This window comes from Pan troglodytes, chromosome 16, assembly GCF_028858775.2.
Source record: "Pan troglodytes isolate AG18354 chromosome 16, NHGRI_mPanTro3-v2.0_pri, whole genome shotgun sequence".
Classification (NCBI taxonomy): domain Eukaryota; kingdom Metazoa; phylum Chordata; class Mammalia; order Primates; family Hominidae; genus Pan; species Pan troglodytes.
The window spans coordinates 13630197-13641496 of record NC_072414.2 but is presented as its reverse complement, the minus strand read 5'-3'; the positions used below and the strand labels follow the sequence as shown (position 1 = coordinate 13641496).

At 36.5% G+C, this 11300-nt stretch overlaps 1 non-coding gene across 1 annotated transcript; it reads left to right on the top strand.

Annotated features, from left to right (window-relative positions):
* Positions 1-4641: 4641 nt before the first annotated feature.
* LOC129137255 (U6 spliceosomal RNA) lies at positions 4642-4748 on the top strand. The gene has a single exon (XR_008539686.1). It is a non-coding gene; the product is annotated as a U6 spliceosomal RNA (small nuclear RNA).
* Positions 4749-11300: the final 6552 nt, after the last annotated feature.

The window sequence follows — 11300 nt, the reverse complement described above, 5'->3', positions numbered from 1 at the left end:
TAAAACTACAGGAAAGTAAAATTTGCCTGCATAAATTGAGTCAACATGTAAAATTTAGGAGACATGAAGAAATCTGGATTTCCTCTTAAAGGATTGAATCTGGTGTTTCTTGAGCCCATATGACTGTTTGGTATGCTATGAAGACATTCTAGCTTTACATAAAGCATATGTTTCCAGTTTGTTACTGTGCCCACCTAGTTACATCACTTATTCAACTTACCTCTTTTGCCTCTGTAAATATTTCAGTTATCAATTCCTCTCTCATAGTATATTTTGGTAAAGATTTCAAGTTATTGAAGACAGTTTATAGGTGTTTATAACATATAGTTTATATTTTACATTAATTCATTAATAATGGGGTTGTCTTCTAGAATTTAGAATATTTTTTAAATGAAGATTTTTGTTCATATAAACCATAAATAATCATCTTCTATTAGAAGGCCTTTAAGCCTTTTTAGATTAATCATGTTTATATTTGGATGGGTTATGCAAATTGCAGAAAATACTATATCTTTCTCCACAGACTTGTCCCTTAAAATTCAAGCGATTTAGTGGCTTCTATTTTGCTAATACATATACATGAGTTAGAACTTTCATTAATAAGCCATTTTATTCATACTTCTGATATTTTGCCAAAAAAAGTATCAATTACAATAGAAACCAGAATAAAAATGGATTATTGCATTTTAAGAAGTGGATATGCATTAGGATCCTAGGAGTATCATTATAATTGAGAATAAACTTTTATACTGAATTGCTTTTGTTTTTTTCTTTTTTTTTTTTTTTGAGATGGAGCCTCGCTCTGTCACCAGGCTGGAGTGCAGTGGTGTGATCTCAGCTTACTGTAACCTCTGCCTCCCTGGTTCAAGCGATTGTCCTGCCTCAGCCTCCTGAGTAGCTGGGATGCAGGCATGTGCCACCATGCCCAGCTAAATTTTTTGTATTTTTAGCAGAGATGGGGTTTCACCATGTTGACCAGGATGGTCTCGATCTCCTGACCTTGTGATCTGCCCACCTTGGCCTCGCAAAGTACTGGGATTACAGGCATGAACCACCTCGCCTGGCCTTTTATACTGAATTTCTAATAGCTGAGATAAAATCCTATTGTCTGGTAATAGGATAAACCTCATGGATGATTTAATAATAAGCAATCAAAGTTTATTTGAAGCCAATCTCTTTTAATTTAGAGCCACTTCCTTAGTGACCCATTTAGAGCAGGAGTGCCTGACATTGGCATCTGGAATGTTGGGATCATTGATAGAAGAGAATCAAGTAAGTTTGTATCACCCAGAGGAAACCTCCATTTTTGGGGGGAAGCTTTCAAAACTGCATCCCTGAAATTCTAATTTGTCAAATGTTAATGTTTGCCACAAAAATATACTGTCAAATAAGGATTAGGTAAAGTTCAATTCATTTATTGAATAATGAACATTTAATTCACAGTTTTATAACATTTCTTGAACATAGATAATGGTGGAATCTGTTGGGTTACAGTGCTTCTGGTAATTATTCTTTGGAATATAGTTGAAGAAACACTGTTCTAGAGGAAATAATTTAGATTACTAATTTAGTAAAAAACAAAGTATTTACTACTATGTCTTAGGGTTTAAGGATATAGAGGTAAAAGATACAGCCCCTGCCCTCAAGAAGCTCTTGGTTTAAATGGGAAACAATAAAATCATTACAATATAATGATTTTTGGAGATAACCAGAGTTAATGTGGTGATGCAGAGGCTGAATGTTTACAAGAGAAGGTGCAGTGCATGGGAAAGCACAGAAAAGTGAGAAAGAAGGGATTGCTATTGATTTACTTTCTATTGTTTAAGTTCATAGGATATTATATAAGGTATTCAGTTCAGCTGAGAAATATGGAATTTCATGAATTATAAATGGTTTTTGCTGTTTTACAGGCTGGCCACACACCACTTCTACTGGCCATAATTAGGAAAAGAAGTGAGCAAATTGTGGAATTTTTACTGACAAAAAATGCAAATGCAAATGCAGTTAAGTTTAAATGGTATAGTAGTTTTTTTTATTAAAATTGGAAACCATCATTCTCAGTAAACTATCGCAAGAACAAAAAACCAAACACCGCATATTCTCACTCATAGGTGGGAATTGAACAATGAGATCACATGGACACAGGAAGGGGAATATCATACTCTGGGGACTGTGGTGGGGAGGGGGGAGGGGGGAGGGATAGCATTGGGAGATATACCTAATGCTAGATGACGAGTTAGTGGGTGCAGCGCACCAGCATGGCACATGTATACATATGTAACTAACCTGCACAATGTGCACATGTACCCTAAAACTTAAAGTATAATAAAAAGTAAATTAAAAAAAAAAAAAAACACTTGAGTAGTGTGCTAGAGTAATAACACTCAAGTCAGAAATATTAAATTAATAACATTTACTTAAAATTATTAGATTATACAGAAAAATACCAACACAAATTATCAGTTAGGAAGAAAAGCAATTATTTGGACTGGTCAACATAAAGAACAGTATATAGTAGGATTTTCTTCTTTTGTTATATTGACTGATTCTTATTTGTAATCTGATGTTTTTGGTTGCATTATCTTCTATTAGCTAAAGTGGTTCTGTATTAGTTTTAAGAAGTATGAATTTTTAGTTTACTTTGTAATTCAATATTGAATGATTAACACCTTTATAGTATTTTTCTAACTTCTGTTTTTCATACACTTTTTAAAAATGCAATATTTGCTGGGCATGGTAGCTGTCATCTGTTATCCCAGCACTTTGGGAGGCCAAGTGGGTAGATCACCTGAGGCCAGGAGTTTGAGACCAGCCTAGCCAACATGGTAAAACCCCATCTCTATGAAAAATATAAAAATTAGCCAAGCATGGTGGCACATGCCTATAGTCCCAGCTACTCAGGACAAATATTATTCCTAATATTGTTTTAAGTCTTCAGATTGCTCTCACTTGTCCCACTTCTAGCTAATTTTGAAGTACAAAATATTATATCAGACTAAGGAGGAAATAGATAATTCTCCACTTAAAACTTTGCCCCTTTTAGATTAGTGAACAGAACATATTTTCTTGCCCCTCAGTGGACTTTATGTTAGCCAATTCTACTATGCCATATCCCAGTGAGACATGAGTCTTTTCACCCCTTCCTTTTAGCCTTGGTTGTGATTTGCAAGAATAAACACTTGAGCACTCAAGATACTTAACATTTGTTAATACATGTAAATGGTTAATTCTACACTGACAGGCACATATTAAATTGGTTCTGTTCCTAATAATGAAGTTATCTCTTTGTTATTTTAGCACAGCCCTCATGCTTGCCATATGTCATGGATCATCAGAGATAGTTGGCCTGGTTCTTCAGCAAAATGTTGACACCTGTGCTGAAGATACATGTGGAATGATTGCAGAACGTTATGCTGTTGCTTGTGGATTCAATCCGTAAGTGTTTACATTTAAAGGTTAGGTGAGATTTTATAGTTTGTTTCAGGTAGTTTTTGAATGACAGTGAGTTACTTCACTTCATCAGCCAGAAACCAGGCAGAAAGCTAGACTAGTTAGAAGGAGTAATGGCTCCAGGATTCTTCATTTTAGGGCTTTAGGGATGCTAATGTTGTCTTCTTGATTTGAAGTATAACCCCTATGCATGGGATAAACATAAAGTCACAATTTTGGTTTTTCTAATTAGTTGTTTGGGTCTCAAAATGTCCACTTTAAGCAGAAAACCTGATAGTGTCCCCAGGGGGCTGTCTTCCATACCTTCATTCTTGAATTTTTTAAAAGAATCTGAACCTAAGTCCAAGGAAGACATTCCTTTCATACAAGTCAGAAGGATTGGGGGGGAAATGCCCATTCTCTTCTTTTTGTTGTTTCCATTCATTCTGTTGCTGCATCGTTGCCATTGAAACTGCTCCTGCAGTCTGGTAATGATTGACCTTTGTGACCAGGATGCCCTTATTAACACAGATCCCTCAGTCTTCATGGTGTAGACTTTGAAGTTACTACATGTTTTTAAAGTTCACGTACATATTCTCAGCCATTGTTTCCAAAGTACCAGCACCCTACTCTGGCAGCTAGAACTTTTAGCTTTAGCCACACACATAGTGAGCAAATTGACCCTTCTCCTCACACTCAAAACCTGATGTGAAACCCACATCTTAGCCTGGGCATGGCCTAGACCTTCATGGTAAGTTATCCTTTGAGTGGCTTTTTTCTATTTTCTCTAGCCAATATTAGTTGTGGTAGTTTGAAACAGTAAGTCAAGTTGAAATAATGTTACAGGAAGAAATTAGAGATCCATTTTGTCTTTGTTAACAGATCTATATCCCTGGCCCTTTATATCCTGTGTAGCACCATTTTGTAGGTAGTGGAAGGTCTCACCTTATTCTGTAAAATCCCATGTCATCTTTCCCAAGTTGTAGTGGGTTCCAACTTGTGGTTGTCCCCTCAAGTGATTCTTTTTTCCTAAAAGTAAAAATCTCCCACGCTTCTTACATCTCTACCTTGAGTTTTTAAAATATTTTCAAATGCTGCATCACCATGAAGCCATTCAATAGACTTCACTAAATCTCAATTAAGTTGGTTAGATTTAACAGAGCTAAGCCTCATCCATCACTGATCAGTCTTCATGTATAAAAATAAGGATTTGTGCTGGCTTCAGTGGTTCATATAGTAAAATTGAAACAACGTTGAGAAGATCAGCATGGTCCCCACACAAGGATGACATAGAAATCTGTAAAGTGTTGCATATTTCTTGCAGTCCCCAAAAGGACATTTTACTACTTTCTAACTAGCTCCAAGGAAATGGTGTGAGTCAAAGCAAAATGGGTGACACCCAGTATTGCAGTTGTGATTTTCATACAAAAAATTATTTATGTAAGGTGATCTATGAAATGAGATGTGGTAACACATAGGATCTTGTGTGCAATATTTTGTTAGTAGGGATCTCAGAAATGAGAAAATACCAACTTGCATCTTCTTTGTGGAACTTACAAAAAATGAAGGTAGGGTTTTGTCTTCCACAGCAGCTGGAAATGAACATAGTGACTAAGCGTCATTCTAACAAAGATTTGTTGGTTCAGAATTTAAGGAGGTAGATAAAGAGTAGTAGTAGTCCAAGCCAGATGCTGACATCTATTAGTTTTCTGCCCTTGGTGTGACTGATGAGCTCAGTAATAGAGTATAATTAGGTTATCTGATTTAATGATTTAATATATGTATAAATAAATTTCATTACAAAATATAAAATAGCTTAGATGCTCTGAATTACAAGCCACAAAGAATAGAACATCTAATATCCAAAAGTAGGAATTAATAACAGAAAATTGCAATATTTGAATATTATAACCGATGAAGAAACACTTTTTTTTTGTAATTTAATTTTTGTAAAGATATGGTCTCCCTATATTGCCCAGGCTGGTCTTGAACTTCTGGACTCAAGCAATCCTCCTGTCTCAGCATCCCAAAGTGCTTACATCACAAGCATCAGCCACTGCACCAGGCCAATATATTGGGTTTTATTGGGAATTTTAAAATAATTTCAGCAATAAGGTTCAAGAACAAATTATATTTTTGCTTCACTTTTTAATTTAAGCATTTTTAAAATGTTATCTTGTTAAATCTTTATAATAACATAGTGAAATAAGGCCCTAAAATCCTCATTGTTAGAAGACATTGAGTCTAAGAGAAGTAACTTGTTCAAGAAAAAATATCTGTTGGTAGCCATGCTAGGACTTATCTGAGGTAAGGATATTTTCCATATGTCAAGCTACCTCTAGTTAATTTACTGAGTTATACTGCCCTCACTTCATGAGTGTTTTATCTTTCTTTCTTCTTTTATTAGAAGCTTAATAAGTTCATAGAGCTTACAAACTTAAAGACTATGGAAAAAGTAATGTTCTGATGTTAGCTCTAATATTGTCTGAAATACCCTAAGAACTTAATAAATTTGGTAAATGTTTTTTATATCAATGTTAAAATAGTAATTTTATTTATTTCATTTTTATACATAGCATTCATCAACAACTTTTGGAATACAAACAAAAGATATCTAAAAATTCTCGAAATAGCAATCCAGGTAAGACCTCTGATAGTAAACTACTCTTGGTGGTGCTACCATGAGATTATAGGAGTGTTGATCACAAAAGAGCTATTAAAAAAGCAATGTGTAAGTAGCATGTGTTTACATATATACCTATATGTAAGTGTTTTTATATATACATAGCTTTGATTTAATTTTTTAGTTTATAATTCAGAATTCATTAAGAATTTAGTTGTAGGTGGTTTATAATCTCAAAAATATTATCTGAAAAAATATTTGTTTAATTGTGGTCCCTAATATCCTATACAATACTTTTGTATAAATAAGTAAAACAATTTTTAAGTTTATATATTGTATGTTTCCTCAACTGTCATAACAATTTATGCTTGTTATAAAATGTATAATCCTTGGTGTGATTGATGAACTCAGTAATAGGGGATTATCAGCTTATCAAATTTAAGGAATTAACATATTTATAAATAAACTTTATTACAAATTATAAAATAGCTTAGATGCCTTGAATTACAAGCCACAAATAATAGAACATCTAATAATGAAAAGTAGGAATTACTAACAGAAAACTGCAACTTTTGAATATTATAATCTATAAAGGAACACAGTTAAATAAACTGTTAAATAAACAAATATTTATGTTTGTTTATTAAACATAAACAAACATATAAATGTTTATTTGTTAAATAAAAAATAATTTATTTTTTTGTTTGTTTCTTTATTGTAGAGACAAGGTCTCCTTATGTTGCCCAGGCTGGTCTTGAACTTCTGGGATTTATTTAATTTTTACAATAAATGATTTGCATTTAGAAAATTAGAATTAATTACAGTTGAGTCTTGAGCAACATGAGAGTTAGGGTGCTCTTCCCCCCATGCAGCTGAAAATCTGCTTTATATGAAAATCTGTTTCTTTTGACTCCTCCAAAACTCTACTAATTTTCTACTGTTGACCTGGAGCCTGAAAAAAGGTGAAAGCAGAAGCAGTCAATTAACCCATAATTTCTATTTTATATGTACTATATACTGTATTCTTAGAATAAAGTGAACTGGAGAAAAGAAACTGTTATAAAGAGGAAGAAATATATTCACTATTTATTAGATGGAAGTGAATTATACATAAAGGACTTCATTCTCATTGCCTTCACATTGAGTAGGCTGATAAGGAGGAGGAAGAGGAGAGATTTGTCTTGGTATCTTGCAGTGGCAAAGGAAAAGAAAAATGTGTCTATTAGTGGGCTCCTAGAGTGAAAACCCTTATTCAAAGATCAACTGTGTGGCATAGTGACTTGTGTCACTAAAAAAGTAACTCTCTTTAGAATTTGGAACTCAATAATACTTTTCTTGCACCATAAATTAATGTAAATAAGAATTAACATAACTTAAGGAGGGTGCATAAGTACCAATAGAAGATTATTTTTCAAAGATACCTACTGAGTGCAGAAGTCAGAAAAGCAATTCTTTGTTGAGAAGTGCAGGTTATGTTACATAGTCTTGTACCAACAAGGTCTCACTAATATCAACTTCATTCCCTCTAAGTTGAAACCAAATAAGATATATTTACTTCATTAGAACAAGATGTGTTGTTCTATCTGCTGGATAATTAGTGTGTTAATAGTAATTTTGTTACAACAAGTTACTCTGTTCCTACTAGCCAAAATATTATCATTATAAATATTCAACTAGCTCAATTCTAGGCTCAACAAATTATAATAAAAGTGGAAAAAATTTTCACAATAACAAAAGTGCTACTGTGATACCTAAATGTGACACAATACATTGTACAATATGAACTGTATTAGCACATCTTTAATTTATTACACATTTATCAAACTCTCAGAACCCAGAAGCAGAGGGAAAAGAAACTACCAAGGGAAGCCAAGATGACCTAATAGGAACAGCTCCGGTCTACAGCTCCCAGCGTCAGCAACACAGAAGACGGGTGATTTCTGCATTTCCATCTCAGGTACCAGGCTCATCTCACTAGGGAGTGCCAGACAGTGGATGCAGGACAGTGGGTGCAGTGCACAGTGCGTGAGCTGAAACAGGGTGAGGCATTGCCTCACTCGGGAAGCACAAGAGGTCAGGGAGTTCCCTTTCCTAGTCAAAGAAAGGGGTGACAGATGGCACCTGGAAAATTGGGTCACTCCCACCCTAATACTGCCCTTTTCCGACAGTCTTAACAAACGGTGCACCAGGAGATTATATCCCGCACATGGCTCAGAGGGTGCTACGCCCATGGAGTTTCGCTGATTGCTAGCACAGCAGTCTGAGATCAAACTGCAAGGTGGCAGCGATGCTTGGAGAGGGTCGCTTGCCATTGCCCAGGCTTGCATAGGTAAACAAAGCAGCCAGGAACTCGAACTGGGTGGAGCCCACCACAGCTCAAGGAGGCCTGCCTGCCTCTTTAGGCTCCACCTGTGGGGGCAGGGCACAGACAAACAAAAAGACAGCAGTAACCTCTGCAGACTTAAATGTCCCTGTCTGACAGTTTTGAAGAGAGCAGTGGTCCTCCCAATACGCAGCTGGAGATCTGAGAACAGGCAGACTGCCTCCTCAAGTGGGTCCCTGAACCCTGACCCCCAAGCAGCCTAACTGGGAGGCAACCCCCAGTACAGGCAGACTGACACCTCACACGGCTGGGTACTCCACTGAGACAAAACTTCCAGAGGAATGATCAGACAGCAGCATTTGTGGTTCATGAAAATCTGCTGCTCTGCAGCCACCGCTGCTGATACCAGGCAAACAGGGTCTGCAGTGGACGTCTAGCAAACTCCAACAGACCTGCAGCTGAGGGTCCTGTCTGTTAGAAGGAAAACTTACAAACAGAAAGGACTTCCACACCAAAAACCCATCTGTACATCACCATCATCAAAGACCAAAACTAGATACAACCACAGAGATGGGGAAAAAACAGAGCAGAAAACCTGGAAATTCTGAAAAGTAGAGCACCTCTCCTCCTGCAAAGGAACACAGTTCCTCACCAGCAATGGAAAAAAGCTGGGCGGAGAATGACTTTGACGAGTTGAGAGAAGAAGGCTTCAGACGATCAAACTGCTCCAAGCTACAGGAGTAAATTCAAACCAAAGGCAAAGAAGTTAAAAACTTTGAAAAAAATTTAGACGAACGTATATCTAGAATAACCAATACAGAGAAGTGCTTAAAGGAGCTGATGGAGCTGAAAGCCAAGGCTCGAGAACTACATGAAGAATGTGGAAGCCTCAGGAGCCAATGCAATCAACTGGAAGAAAGGGATTAAGTGATGGAAGAATAAATGAATGAAATGAAGTGAGAAGGGAAGTTTAGAGAAAAAAGTATAAAAAGAAACGAACAAACCTCCAAGAAATATGGGACTATGTGAAAAGACCAAATCTCCATCTGATGGGTGTACCTGAAAGTGACGGGGAGAATGGAACCAAGTTGGAAAACACTCTGCAGGATATTATCCGGGAGAACTTCCCAATCTAGCAAGGCAGGCCAACATTCAGATTCAGGAAATACAGAGAACACCACAAAGATACTCCTCGAGAAGACTGATTCCAAGACACATAATTGTCAGATTCACCAAAGTTGAAAGGAAGGGAAAAATATTAAGGGCAGCCAGAGAGAAAGGTCGGGTTACCCACAAAGGGAAGCCCATCAGACTAACAGCGGATCTCTTGGCAGAAACTCTAGAAGCCAGAAGAGAGTGGGGGCCAATATTCAACATTCTTAAAGAAAAGAATTTTCAACCCAGAATTTCATATCCAGCCAAACTAAGCTTCATAAGTGAAGGAGAAATAAAATACATTACAGACAAGCAAATGCTGAGAGATTTTGTCACCACCAGGCCTGCCCTAAAACAGCTCCTGAAGGAAGCATTAACATGGAAAGGAACAACCGGTACCAGCCGCTGCAAAATCATACCAAAATGTAAAGATAATTGAGACTAGGAAGAAACTGCATCAACTAACGAGCAAAATAACCAGCTAGCATCATAATGACAGGCTCAAATTCACACATAACAATAATAACTTTAAGCGTAAATGGACTAAATGTTCCAATTAAAAGACACAGACTGGCAAATTGGATAAAGAGTCATGACCTATCAATGTGCTGTATTCAGGAACCCATCTCACATGCAGAGACACATATAGGCTCAAAATAAAAGGATGGAGGAAGATCTACCAAGCAAATGGAAAACAAAAAATGGAAGGGGTTGCAATTCTAGTCTCTGATAAAACACACTTTAAACCAACAAAGATCAAAAGAGACAAAGAAGGCCATTACATAATGGTAAAGGGACCAATTCAACAAGAAGAGCTAACTATCCTAAATATATATGCACCCAATATAGGAGCACCCAGATTCATAAAGCAAGTCCTGAGTGACCTACAAAGAGACTTAGACTCCCACACAATAATAATGAGAGATTTTTAACAACCCACTGTCAACATTAGGCAGATAAACGACACAGAAAGTTAACAAGGGTACACAGGAATTGAACTCAACTCTGCATCAAGCGGATCTAATAGACATCTACAGAACTCTCCACCCCAAATCAACAGAATATACATTCTTCTCAGCACCACAACACACCTATTCCAAAATTGACCACATACTTGGAAGTAAAGCTCTCCTCAGCAAATGTAAAAGAAAAGAAATCATAACAAACTGTCTCTCAGACCACAGTGCAATCAAACTAGAACCCAGGATTAAGAAACTCACTCATGACCGCTCAACCACATGGAAAATGAACAACCTGCTCCGGAATGACTACTGGGTACATAACGAAATGAAGGCAGAAATAAAGATGTTCTTTGAAACCAACGAGAACAAAGACACAACATACCAGAATCTCTGGGACACACTCAAAGCAGTGTTTAGAGGGAAATTTATAGCACTAAATGCCCACAAGAGAAAGCAGGAAAGATCCATAATTGACACCCTAACATGACAATTAAAGGAACTAGAAAAGCAAGAGCAAACACATTCAAAAGCTAGCAGAAGGCAAGAAGTAACTAAAATCAGAACAGAACTGAAGGAAATAGAGACACACAAAACCCTTCAAAAAATTAATGAATCCAGGAGCTGGTTTTTTGAAAAGATCAACAAAATTGATAGACCGCTAGCAAGACTAACAAAGAAGATAAGAGAGAAGAATCAAATAGACACAATAAAAAATGATAAAGGGGTTATCAGCACTGATCCCACAGAAATACAATCTACCATTAGAGAATACTACCAACACCTCTACGCAAACAAACTAGGAAATCTA